The sequence below is a fragment of the Bufo bufo genome, chromosome 5 (assembly GCF_905171765.1).
Source record: "Bufo bufo chromosome 5, aBufBuf1.1, whole genome shotgun sequence".
NCBI classification, from domain to species: domain Eukaryota; kingdom Metazoa; phylum Chordata; class Amphibia; order Anura; family Bufonidae; genus Bufo; species Bufo bufo.
The window spans coordinates 227,350,880-227,364,757 of NC_053393.1; positions in this window are offsets into that span (position 1 = coordinate 227,350,880).

Genomic DNA, 13,878 nt, shown 5'->3' on the forward strand with positions numbered 1-13,878 from the left:
ATTCTGATTATGGGATTCATAAATGTTAATAAAATCAGTAAAATATCTGAAAAAAGTCGCCACCTAAAAAAAAAACTTTAGCTTTGATTACAGCACTCATTCGCTGTGGCATTGTTTCGATAAGCTTCTGCAATGTCACAAGATTTATTTCCATCCAGTGTTGCATTCATTTTTCACCAAGATCTTGCATTGATGATGGTAGAGTCTGACTGCTGCGCAAAGCCTTCTCCAGCACATCCCAAAGATTATCAATGGGGTTAAGGTCTGGACCCTGTGGTGGCCAATCCATGTATGAAAATGATGTCTCATGCTCCCTGAACCACTCTTTCATAATTTGAACCCGATGAATCCTGGTATTGTCATCTTGGAATATGCCCGTTCCATCAGGGAAGAAAAAAAATCCATTGATGAAATAACCTGGTCATTCAGTATGTTCAGGTAGTCAGCTGACCTCATTCTTGGAGCACATACTGTTGCTGAACCTAGACCTGACCAACTGCAGCAACCCCAGATCATAGCACTGCCCCCACAGGCTTGTACAGTAGGCACTAGGCATGATGGGTGCATCACTTCATCTGCCTCTCTTCTTACCCTGATGCACCCATCACTCTGGAACAGGGTAAATCTGGACTCATCAGACCACATGGCCTTCTTCCATTGCTCCAGAGTCCAATCTTTATGCTCCCTAGCAAATTGAAGCCTTTTTTCTGGTTTGCCTCACTGATTAGTGGTTTTCTTATGGCTACACAGGTGTTTAGTCCCAATCCCTTGAGTTCCCTTTTCATTGTGTGAGTGGAAATGCTCTTACTTTCACTATTAAACATAGCCCGGAGTTCTATTGTTGTTTTTCTTCAATTTGATTTCACCAAACGCTTAAGTGATCGCCGATCACGATCATTCAGGATTTTTTTTTACCGCCACATGTCTTCCTCGAATACGATGGGTCCCCACTATCCTTCTAGTTTTTAATAATGCGTTGGGCAGTTCTTAATCCATTTTTAGTAGTTTCTGCAATCTCCTTAGATGTTTTCTCTGCTTGATGCATGCCAATGATTTGACCCTTCTCAAACAAACTAACATCTTTTCCACGACCACGAGATGTGTCTTTCGACACGGTTGTTTAAGAAATGAGAAGCAACTCATTGCACCAGTTGGGGTTAAATAACTTATTGCCAGCTGAAAGATAATCGCCCATGCAGTAATTATTCAATAGGAGGCTCATAACTATTTTCTTAGTTAAATCCAGGTGGCGACTTTATTTTGGGACATGCAGTGTATATATCTTATTTGCTTATAATATATTTTATAGTTAACAGCTACAAACTAATAAATAATATAAATATTGAACATCGTATAATCATATCCATCAGTTCTAGAAATCTATTACATTATTTAAAGGGCATCTATGAGCAGATTTGTACCCATGACCCTGGCTGACCTGTTATATGTGCACTTGGCAGCTGAAGGCATCTGTGTTGGTCTGATGTTAATATGTGCCCGCATTGCTGAGAAAAATGATGTTTTAATATATGCAAATGAGCCTCTAGGAGCAGCGGGGGCGTTGCCATTACTCCTAAAGGCTCTGCTCTCTCTGCAAGTGCTGCGCCATCTCCACTGTGATTGACAGGACCAAGCAGTGAAAACATCAGAGGATGCAGCAGTTGAGAGAACAGAGTCTCTAGGTGTAACAGCAATGCCTCTGTTGCTCCTAGAGGCTCCTTTGCATATATTGAATCTTCTTTTTTAGCAATGCGGGCACTTTAAATATGGAACCAACACAGATGCCTTCAACTGCCAAGCACACGCGCAATATGTCAGCCAGATGCCCTTTAAAGGGAATGTCTTCAGAAAATGATCTACTGTTTAAGGGTACTTTCACACTTGCTTTAAAGTTTTCCAGTATTGAGTTCCGTCACAGGGGCTCAATACCGGAAAAAAAACGCTTCCGTTTTTCCTAATGCATTCTGAATGGAGAGCATTCCGTTCAGTATGCATCAGGATGTCTTCAGTTCAGTCCCTCTTACGGTATTTGGCCAAAGAAAATACCGCAGAATGCTGCAGTATTTTCTCCGCCCAAAATTCCGGAACACTTACCGAAAAGCTTAATTTCCATTGAAATGTATTAATGCCAGATCCGGTACCAAGTGTTCCAGAAAACCGGATCTGGCTTCCCGGTCTGCGTATGCACAGACCTTTAAAAATGCAAAAATAAATAAATACCGGATCTGTTTTTTCCAGATGACACCGGAGAGACGGATCCGGTGTTTCAATGCATTTGTAAGCCGGATCCAGAAACAAATGCTATCCGTTTGCATACGGATTTCCGGATCCGGCAGGCAGTTCCGGCAACGAAACTGCCTGCCGGAATCCAACAACGCAAGTGTGAAAGTACCCTAAATCAAGTTTTATGTTAAACATATTTTTAAAGAAATTTTGGTGGTTATCTTAAATTTTCCATGTCACTATATTAAAAAAATAAAAATCCTATATATTTTTGCACTGGTGATTATGCCTAATAATAGACTCCACTTCTTGGTCTGTACAAATCACTTTTCAGCAGTTATCTCATGATCATCACAAACAGGATTACATGACGAGATATATCACCTCTGTATAGAAAACACAGAATTCACCATTCACAATAGGTGATATCACAGCTTGCATGCTCCCTCCTGACCGGTCACAGAGCATGCCTAGAAAACTCTTCCACATAAGTCAATGAGGTCCCCTCCTGTGTTTATGGCCCATATGGCTGCTGTAAAAGCATATCTCTAAATGCTGTTAAAGGGCCCATCTAACACATGGGTGGCATATCACTAGGATATGCCACCAATGTCAGATAGGTGCAGGTCCCGAGCAGTGGCGTATCCAGAGCTTGGTCTCGGGAGGGGCACTTCCAGATTATTTTCTGTCCGCCGCCACAAAACAATGGTGCTTATAGAACAGACTACACCGTGTAGCGGTATACTGTATATTGTGTGGCACAGTGTAGGCTATGTGTGTATAACATAAACATATTTCACATGAAAACTTAAAATTACTTGGCTTGGCCCTTGGGGATCTCGGACACCACTTCAACACTTTGCCCAGGGGCTCGGCGGAGCTGATGTTGTGTTTTATCCTAATGAGAAAGATTTCATAATAAGGATTTGGAGAAGGGGCAGGGGAATAGCAGAGCAGGGAGAGGATGGTGCTGCTACTGGGGGGTCATACCATGGGGGAGTAATAATGCCCCCCAGTAAAAATAATTCTCCTTATAATGTGACTATAAATACCCCCTTGTAATGCCCCCAGTTGAGCTAATGTCCCCATAATGTCCCAGTATAAAATACCCCTATATAGTGCCCCTGGTAAATGCCTCCATAGTGCTTCTCTCCCCCCTTCCTCCTAGTGCCCCCCATAATGTACCAGTATAAAATGCCCCAGTAGATGCCCTCAGTGTCCCCCATAATTTGCAGGTATAAAATACCCCTTCTTAGTGCCCCCCGTAGATGACCCCATAGTACTCCTCTCCCCCCTTCCTCATAGTACCCACTATGTGTCCCAGTATAAAATTCTACTGTACAGAGCCCCCCATATAAAACCCCTTCTTTGTGGCCTCAGTAGATGCCCCTATAGTGCCCCCAATAATGTGCCAGTAATAACAGCCCCCCCATCATGTGCCAGCAATAACAGCCATCATGTGCCAGCAATAAAGCATGCGCATTAAATTTGCTGACCCGGAAGTCTTCTCGAATACTAGATGCGGACGCAGGTTCTCCTCGCAATAAGATGGATGTGATTGGACCTATTAGGACATCAATCAACACGGGGAAGCACAATGATAGGTGAACAACAAAGTGAGACTCACCTTTTTGAAATAAAGCATTTGAAACAGGAAGCACTCGTGTTGATAGTAGCTCCATCCCCCTGAAGACGCCGCGTAGCGGTGAAACATGTTGGGGGAGCTTTGTCTCTAACGTTTTAACGATTATGGCAAGGCTAATAAAGGTCTAGGGATAGGCGACCTGCAGGCGCCGAACCCACTGAGGGTCAGTTCGGATAGGAGAGTACAAGTAGTACATAGACTGAGAGATTATCAGTTAGGGATACGTGTATACAATTTAGGGAAGTCCTTAGGAGAATATGTAGCCAATAACGGTGCAGCTTAGATGAATAATGCCTGGTGTCGGCTGACACTAAGGATATCAAAAGTGTAATAACACAGGGCAGATACAATTGTATCAATACAGATAGATACAAATAGCCTGCACTTGGCTTTTAGTGATACATGGTTCCCTTTATTTAAAAATCAGAGGAACTGCCTCCAAAAGTCCAGCCCTCCATATGTATTTTTAATAATACACCTTATGTTTTTGTGGTATATTGTTTATTAAAAATAAAGGTTATATTTTAATCACAATACCAGAAACAGGAATTATAGTCAGCAGACTATTGAAATATTGCATTTGATTTCCTGGGTTAGTGGGTCATTTGAAACCTGTATTATTAAATTGAGGTAAACCCTCAAATTATATGACCCTTTTTGAGAGAGGGGAATTTTCCGTTCAGGGATCATAGGCCGTGTATGTGGAAGCCCTCTCGGGTCAGTATATTTTGGATTCATCTATAACCAGGTGATAGAGTTGTCTGAGTCCACAGTGTGATGGCAGGGTTTCTGAAACAAAAGCTGAAACTAGAAAGCCTGAGTATTGAAGCGAGTCAAGTTTTTTCTAATATAAATGTTCCATTGAATCAAACGGATATTAATATAGCATTTAGAAATCTGAATAAAACGTATAGTCAGCATATTAGGGCCTGGTGGGAGATAGCCAGCTTAGATACATATATACACTGCTCAAAAAAATAAAGGGAACACTTAAACAACACAATGTAACTCAAAGTCAATCACACTTTTGTGAAATCAAACTGTCCACTTAGGAAGCAACACTGAGTGACAATCAATTTCACATGCTGTTGTGTAAATGGGATAGACAACAGGTGGAAATTATAGTTAATTAGCAAGACACCCCTAATAAAGGAGTGGTTCTGAAGGTGGTGACAACAGACCACTTCTCAGTTCCTATGCTTCCTGGCTGATGTTTTGGTCACTTTTGAATGCTGGCGGTGCTTTCACTCTAGTGGTAGCATGAGACGGAGTCTACAACCCACACAAGTGGCTCAGGTAGTGCGGCTTATCCAGGATGGCACATCAATGCGAGCTGTGGCAAGAAGGTTTGCTGTGTCTGTCAGCGTAGTGTCCAGAGCATGGAGGCGCTACCAGGAGACAGGCCAGTACATCAGGAGACGTGGAGGAGGCCGTAGGAGGGCAACAACCCAGCAGCAGGACCGCTACCTCCGCCTTTGTGCAAGGAGGAACAGGAGGAGCACTGCCAGAGCCCTGCAAAATGACCTCCAGCATGCCACAAATGTGTATGTGTCTGCTCAAACGGTCAGAAACAGACTCCATGAGGGTGATATGAGGGCCCGACGTCCACAGGTGGGTGTTGTGCTTACAGCCCAACACCATGCAGGACGTTTGGCATTTGCCAGAGAACACCAAGATTGGCAAATTCGCCACTGGCGCCCTGTGCTCTTCACAGATGAAAGCAGGTTCACACTGAGCACATGTGACAGAGTCTGGAGACGCCGTGGCGAACGTTCTGCTGCCTGCAACATCCTCCAGCATGACCGGTTTGGCATTGGGTCAGTAATAGTGTGGGGTGGCATTTCTTTGGAGGGCCGCATAGCCCTCCATGTGCTCGCCAGAGGTAGCCTGACTGCCATTAGGTACCGAGATTAGATCCTCAGACCCCTTGTGAGACCATATGCTGGTGCAGTTGGCCCTGGGTTCCTCCTAATGCAAGACAATGCTAGACCTCATATGGCTGGAGTGTGTCAGCAGTTCCTGCAAGCCGAAGGTATTGATGCTATGGACTGGCCCACCCGTTCCCCAGACCTGAATCCAATTGAGCACATCTGGGACATCATGTCTCGCTCTGTCCACCAACGTCACGTTGCACCACAGACTGTCCAGGAGTTGGCAGATGCTTTAGTCCAGGTCTGGGAGGAGATCCCTCAGGAGACCGTCCGCCACCTCATCAGGAGCATGCACAGGCGTTGTAGGGAGGTCATACAGGCACGTGGAGGCCACACACACTACTGAGCCTCATTTTGACTTGTTTTAAGGACATTGCATCAAAGTTGGATCAGCCTGTAGTGTGTTTTTCCACTTTAATTTTGAGTGTGACTCCAAATCCAGACCTCCATGGATTAAAAATTTGATTTCCATTTTATAAGTATTTCAGAAGGATATTTAATTAATTCAGATCTAGGATGTGTTTTTTCTGTGTTCCCTTTATTTTTTTGAGCAGTGTACAACAAGGACTAGTATATAGAGCAGGGGTGGGGAACCTCCGGCCCGAGGGCCGTATGCGGCCCACGGTATCATTTCATGTGGCCCCCGGACAGAACATAATGTGAAAATGCTTATGACCCCTTCCATTATGGAAGCGGTCATTAGCATACGGGAGGCACAGGAAGGTGAGAACAGCACTGCACTGGCTGTCCTCACCTTCCCTGGTCTTCTTTCAGCCCCACACTGTGTCCTGACACATCCAGCGTCAGGACGCAGTGCACGTAGACGTGCACTATGACCTGATGCTGTGCGGTGTGAGGTGACAATATAGTGCGGCAGGAAGAAGAACAGGGAGGGTAAGTGAATCTGCCAAGAGGCAGCGCCGTACGGAGCTGGAGAGGTAAGTTTATTTGTTTATCTTAAATACAGTATCTGATCTGATGTCTGATTGGGGCTGATCTGAGGCTAAAGGAGGGCGGGGAGGGTCTGATGGGGGTCTGATCTGAGGTTTGGGAGGGTCTGATCTGAGGCTGGGGGTGTCTGATCTGAGGCTGGGGGTGTCTGATCTGAGGCTGGGGTTTGATAGGGGTCTGATCTGAGACTAGGGGGGCTGATGGGGGCTGATCTGAGGCTGGGGAGGGGCTGATGGGGGCTGATCTGAGGTTAGGGAGGGTATTATGAAGGTCTGATCTGAGGCTGGGGGGTCTTATAGGGGCTGATCTGACCCTGGGGGGTCTGATGGGGGCTGATCTGAGGCTGGGCGTCTGATCCGGGTCTGGTCTGAGGCTGGGGGTCTGATGGGAGTCTGATCTGAAGCTAGGAAGGGTCTGATTGGGGTCTAATCTGAGGCTTAGAGGTCTGATGGGAGTCTGATCTGAGGCTGATGTAGGCCTGGGGGGTCTGATAGGAGGCTGATTTCAGGCTGATGGAGGTGGGGGCAGATATTTTGCTGAGAAAGGGACAAAGGCAGGGACAGTTGCGAAGAAAGAGGCAGGGAGAGTGAAAGCTGGGTGAACCCCTCTCTGGACCCCCTGGGTTTAGCTTCCTGCCATTAATGTCAAATAAGTAACATTCTGAACTTAAAAATTAGACTGCTATGTGTGGTCAATATGGCGCCTGTATTGTATGTAATATACTGTATATATATAGTGCAGGCGCTATTTTGTGCTGCAAAAATACAGCCCTCTAGATTATTTTAATTGAAGTGCAATTTCTGTAACTTATCCCTAAGTCAATTATATGTTTGACCAAATACAGCAGTAAAAATTTTTTATTGAGAATTTTGTATGGCCCCCGAATGATGTTACAAATATCCAAATGGCCCTTGGCAGCAAAATGGTTCCCCACCGCTGTTATAGAGGATTACGTATCCCCTTACGACCTAATACACATCTTGAAGATCTAGAATTTACAAAAGGCTGGGAACAACTCCTTACTGAGTGCTCGCTTAGATTAATAAAATATTTATCAGATTATGAAAAAATCTCCTTTGCGAAATTAGATCTACAATTAGAGAAAGAAATTAAGGAGATACAAGAATTTAGCCAGCATTCAGAGTTTATAAACTTGGAACAACAAATTAAGAAAAATATTGATCTTTTACAAAATGAGATAAAGGAACGTAATTGAACACTCATTAGGTTTGAAAGCAGTTCACCAATTTCTAAGCACAAAGAGCAGTATTTTTCACCAACACAATCACTTAGTATTAGCAATGTTGGAATTAGTTTTAGAGCACAATTTTATTATCTTTCAAGGTCACTTTTATAAACAGGTCAATGGGACCGCTATGGGGACGTCATGCGCCCCTACTTACGCCAATTTATTTTTGGGGTGGTGGGAAAATGATATAGTTTTCACGGAGGGGAAACCTGTCACATTCTCTTCTGGGGCAGGTATATTGACGACATCCTCATCCTATGGGATGGTGGACAATCACTATTTAGAGAATTCACTCAAGTTTTAAACAATAATAATATAGGGATGAAATATACATACGAAATACAGGAGCAAGAGATAATCTTCCTAGACCTAAAAATTAGGATTATGGAGAATGGACGCCTTAACACGGAGGTACATAGGAAGCCAACTTCTACAAACAGTTATTTACACTGGACGAGTTGGCACCCAGAGCCACTCAAGAGAGGAATACCTACGGGCCAATATTTAAGGGCCCGTAGGAATTGCTCTGATGAAGTAACGTTTGAAAAAGAGAGTAGACATCTTCTCGAGAGGTTCAAAAAGAGGGGATATCCATCAGCCCCCCTAAAAAAAGCTTATAACAAAGCAAAGATTACAAACAGAGAGGACCTATTGAAATCCTCACCTCTTAAAAAGAACGAAATTATTAGGTGTATAGGAACCTTTGCCGGGTATAACAGAGAGATATACAATATATTAAAGAAATATTGGCATATAATACAGGCAGAGAGAGATTTAAGAACAGTACTTACCAGCAATCCGAGTGTAACGTACAGAAGAGGGGCAAATCTCAAGGACCAACTGGTGCACAGCTACCTGAAAGAAAAGGAAACATAACATCTTGAATAGAGAGAAATATTGAGGGTTATCACCCTGTGGAGATTGCTCCTTTTGCAAATATGTCCCACGGATTAAAAGATTTACGAACCCGGCAGATAAGAAGGAGTTTGAAATCAGACAACTAATCACGTGTAAAACCCAAGGAGTTATATATATAGCATCATATCCCTGCCCCAAACTATATGTGGGTAAAACCACACAGGAATTGCGACGTCTGATATCAGGCCACTTGAGTTCTATAGAGACTGATAAAGATACACCTATTGCAAGACATATTAAATATGTACATGCAAATAAAATATCAGTCCTACGCTTTTGGGGCATTGAAAAGATAACTACAGGCCTGAGAGGGGGAGATTTAGATAAAAACTCCTACAGAACGAAGCAAGATGGATTCAGAGACTCAGCACAATGAGTCCAATTGGCCTGAATGAGGGCTTCACGTACACGGCATTTATATGATACCCTGAAATAATAAAAAAAAAATTCAGAGAGTCCAAAGGACCTCTATGATAAATATATGTGTCCTCTCTCGATCATTTAAAAAGTTATAAAAATATTATAATAATAAAATAAAGGAATAAACATGTCCAGAAAACATAGACCACTACACATCCAGGGAACGCAATAGATGGATTCCCATAACTAATGAATAACGTCAAATATTTTGATAAGGCGAGAGGAGAACTGAAAATTAAAAAATAAAATGTGACTGAGAGATAATAATAGACCTTGAATATCTATATGACTAGGTATATGAGAAGATCTTGGATTACTGGAGGGTTTAATCTGGGTATATGTAATTTTACTGTAAGGGACAGTAAGTGCCATTTCTAAGGGTAAAAAATTCTAGTCCGAGTACATGCGTCTGGGAAATATGAGCTTGAAAAAGTCAAGTCTCTATTATGCCACAGGCTATTTCTGAAAGGGAAAATGAAGTGTCAACATATGTATCCCATAACAGAATAGAGAAATACTGATCTATGCGGAGTGCCGGATTTAAAAGTATCAATATATGCGCATACCAATGTGGGATACATATAGACCTAATGAGTACAGTGCGCAAATATAGGAAAGGAGGAGAAGGGTCCAAGTTGGGACACTGTCCATACGATATTGGTGGATCCGAGTAGCTCTGAAGATCTAAGTTCCGGCGAAATGCCCTTTGGACCTCTGTAGCGGAAGGAAAAGAAAAAAAAAATTTGCCTAAGTCCCAGCGCACACGCAGAGACTGAGGAAGAAGGATGGCCCTCTGGTTCTAAGTCCCAACACATGCGTACATCACTGAGGCGACGGACCTGAGAAATAATCTAAGTCTCGAAGCATGCGCATTAAATTTGCTGATCCGGAAGTCTTCTCGAATTCTAGACGCGGACGCAGGTTCTCCCCGCAATAAGATGGATGTGATTGGACCTATTAGGACATCAATCAACACTGGGAAGCACAATGATAGGTGAACAACAAAGTGAGACTCACCTTTTTGAAATAAAGCATTTGAAACAGGAAGCACTCGTGTTGATAGTAGCTCCATCCCCCTGAAGACGCCGCGTAGCGGTGAAACATGTTGGGGGAGCTTTGTCTCTAACGTTTTAATGATTATGGCAGGGCTAATAAAGGTCTAGGGATAGGCGACCTGCAGGCGCCGAACCCACTGAGGGTCAGTTCGGATAGGAGAGTACAAGTAGTACATAGACTGAGAGATTATCAGTTAGGGATACATGTATACAATTTAGGGAAGTCCTTAGGAGAATGTGTAGCCAATAACGGTGCGGCTTAGATGAATAATGCCTGGTGTCGGCTGACACTAAGGATATCAAAAGTGTAATAACACAGGGCAGATACAATTGTATCAATACAGATAGATACAAATAGCCTGCACTTGGCTTTTAGTGATACATGGTTCCCTTTATTTAAAAATCAGAGGAACTGCCTCCAAAAGTCCAGCCCTCCATATGTATTTTTAATAATACACCTTATGTTTTTGTGGTATATTGTTTATTAAAAATAAAGGTTATATTTTAATCACAATACCAGAAACAGGAATTATAGTCAGCAGACTATTGAAATATTGCATTTGATTTCCTGGGTTAGTGGGTCATTTGAAACCTGTAGCAATAACAGCCCCCCCCCCCCCATCATGTGCCAGCAATAACAGCCCCCCCCCCCTTGTGCCAGTAATGACAGCCCTCCCATTATGTGCCAGTAATGACAGCCCTCCCATTATGTGCCAGTAATGACAGCCCCCCCATTATGTGCCAGTAATGACAGCCCCCCCCATTATGTGCCAGTAATGACAGCCCCCCCCATTATGTGCCAGTAATGACAGCCCCCCCCATTATGTGCCAGTAGCCAGAGACCCCCATTATGTGCCAGACAGTAGCCAGAGACCCCCATTATGTGCCAGACAGTAGCCAGAGACCCCATTATGTGCCAGTAGCCATCAGTATTGTACGCAAAAAAATAAAATAAACACTTATACTTACCTCCTTGGCAGCGATGCGATGCAGGCTTCTTCCGGCCTGTGTCCCGCGCTGTACGGCTCAGGCGGCGCGATGACGTCATCGCGCTGCCTGCGCCGTCCTCTGATATGCTGCCGGCCTAGTGCCTCTCCCTCCCCTGCCTCCGCACAATCATCAGTATCGCTGTCCTGAGGACGGCGATACAGATGACTATGGAGATGAACGCTTCCACAATGGAGGCGTTCATCTCCCTGTGCCCCGCCGCCGCCCCCCCACTTCTGAGCAGCTGGGGGGGGCAATTGCTCCATTACCCCTCTTCCTGGATCTGCTAGTGGTCCCGAGTGACACTATCTCTAGAAAAGGGCCCCCAAAGTTAACAAGGGTTCACTGTGCCAGCATGGCCACCCTCTATTCACTTCTATGCTATTTCCAGAACTGTCATAGAAGTGAATGGAGAGTTGGCCGTGCTTGTACTGTGCACTCTCCATTCACCTCTATAGGAGTTCCAGAAATAGCCAAGTGCCCTTGCTTTGCTCTTTTTGGAACTCCTTTACAAGTGAATGTAGCAGGCTGTGCATATGCAGTGCACCCTCCTTTGCTTTGGGGGCCCCCGTTCTAGAGATACTGTAGGTGTGGGTCTAAGAGGTGAGACCCACACCTAATTTACATTGGTGGCATATCCTAGCAATATACCACCAATGTTTGACATGGGCCAATCCCTTTGTCAGTGACAGCATTGCTCCCCATAGAGAAGCCAGGGGTGTTTTTTCACTGGTCCTGCCTTCCACATCAATCTATACACAGCACTCTTGTATAAAGAGAAGTAAGTGGCAAGGCCACTTGCTGCTCCAGTCCCCGCAGTCATGTGTTTGCTGGGGATCAGGAGTCTGCATGAGCTGCTGGGTCTATGTAGACCCAGATCAGCTCTGCAGTGAGTTTGTACAATGATGTACAACCTTTCTGGGAGCTGTATTCCCCCTGTAACTAGGGCTAATATGTCAGAAATCGGCAATCAATGTAAAAAAAAAAAAATTCAATGGTAAATGTCCTCCAAACGTCTTGTATGATCTTAGGAGGAGGGCACAAAGTGTAAAATGAAAGAAATAAAGACAAAAAAAAAAAAGCCACCACAATGCAGCTTTTAGCACAGCCACCATAACGCATACATCCCAGATATCAAAATAAGCATTATGGAAAGGGGACATAATTTTAAAAAATATAGTTTTGCTGCACATTGTGCTATTACAAATGTGAATTCAATTCAGTAGCCTAAGGCTAATAGATTCCCGTTTGTGGTCAGGATTAAAAGGTAACATTTATTTTGTTTTGGCTTAAAAGTGTAAAAGAAAAAGAGGATAATTGTTTAAAATTAGATACGGCTGGGCTCTGTGGCTAAGTTACTTCACCAAGTCCTTCTCACTCTCCAAATGGAGTACTATATTTTAGAGTGTACTCATATGGGGGGTAAGCAAAGGGATATTAATGCATGCCCCCTAGGTTACCATCTAATGCTTCTTATTTAGGATTCACTATTGCAGCGACCGTTTCCCCCTGTATATTGTCAGTCAATATTAGGGGATAGTATGTGTTATATTAATACCTCAGCTTTCTGGCTGCTTGCCCCTTTGCTATTATGGATCTTAACTACATATCCCTATACATTGTTAATGAGAGGAGCTGTTGTCTGGTACCTGTGATTCTATCCTAAGATCATCCCTATGCTTGCTACTCTTCCCCTATGAGTACGCTACCCTGTCGCCTGTGTCTGCATGCTGTATGTCTGCAGTGCACAAAGATGCCAACACATCACAGCACAGCCGTACTGTTTAAAAACGAAATTGCAGCTTAGTTTCAGTGATAAATCTAGAGTTAGGGCTTGTTCACACAACCGTTGCCGTATTGCGGCCCCGGCACCGGCCGTGTGCATTCTGCATCATGGATGCGGACTCATTCACTTGAATTGGTCTGCAAATACGGAGATGCGGTACGGAAAGGAACCCTACGGAAGCAGTGTGGAGTGCTTCCGTGGGTTCCGTTCCGTGCCTCTGCACCTCAAAAAGATAGAACTTGCTCCATCTTTTTGCAGAACGGACGGATCACGGACACCATTTAAGTGAATAGGGTCGCGATCTGCATGCGGCAGCCCCACGGCTGCTGCCCGTGCATTGCGGACTGCAATTTGTGGTCCACAGCATATATATATATATATAGATATATATCGTTGGTGGTATAGGGAGGAGGATATACTTATCGGTAATATGCTCGTCCAGGGGGGCTCGTTGGTCCAGGGGATGCCTCGCTTGTTGGTGGACTTACCTGACTGCAGAGCGGAGCGCCGCCGGTCTATTTAAACTTGGCGGCGCCCGCTCGCAGTCCTCCTCTTGGCGCCGTGCGCATGCGCACTGCCGGCCTCAACCCGTGGGCCGGCGTGGTGATGTGACGTCACCGCGCCGGCCCGAAGATCTCGGAGCGCGCTTCCAGGGGGGGGATCCTTTGATCCTCCCGCCTGTGAAGCGGACGCTTACCTCCGGCGCTGTAATT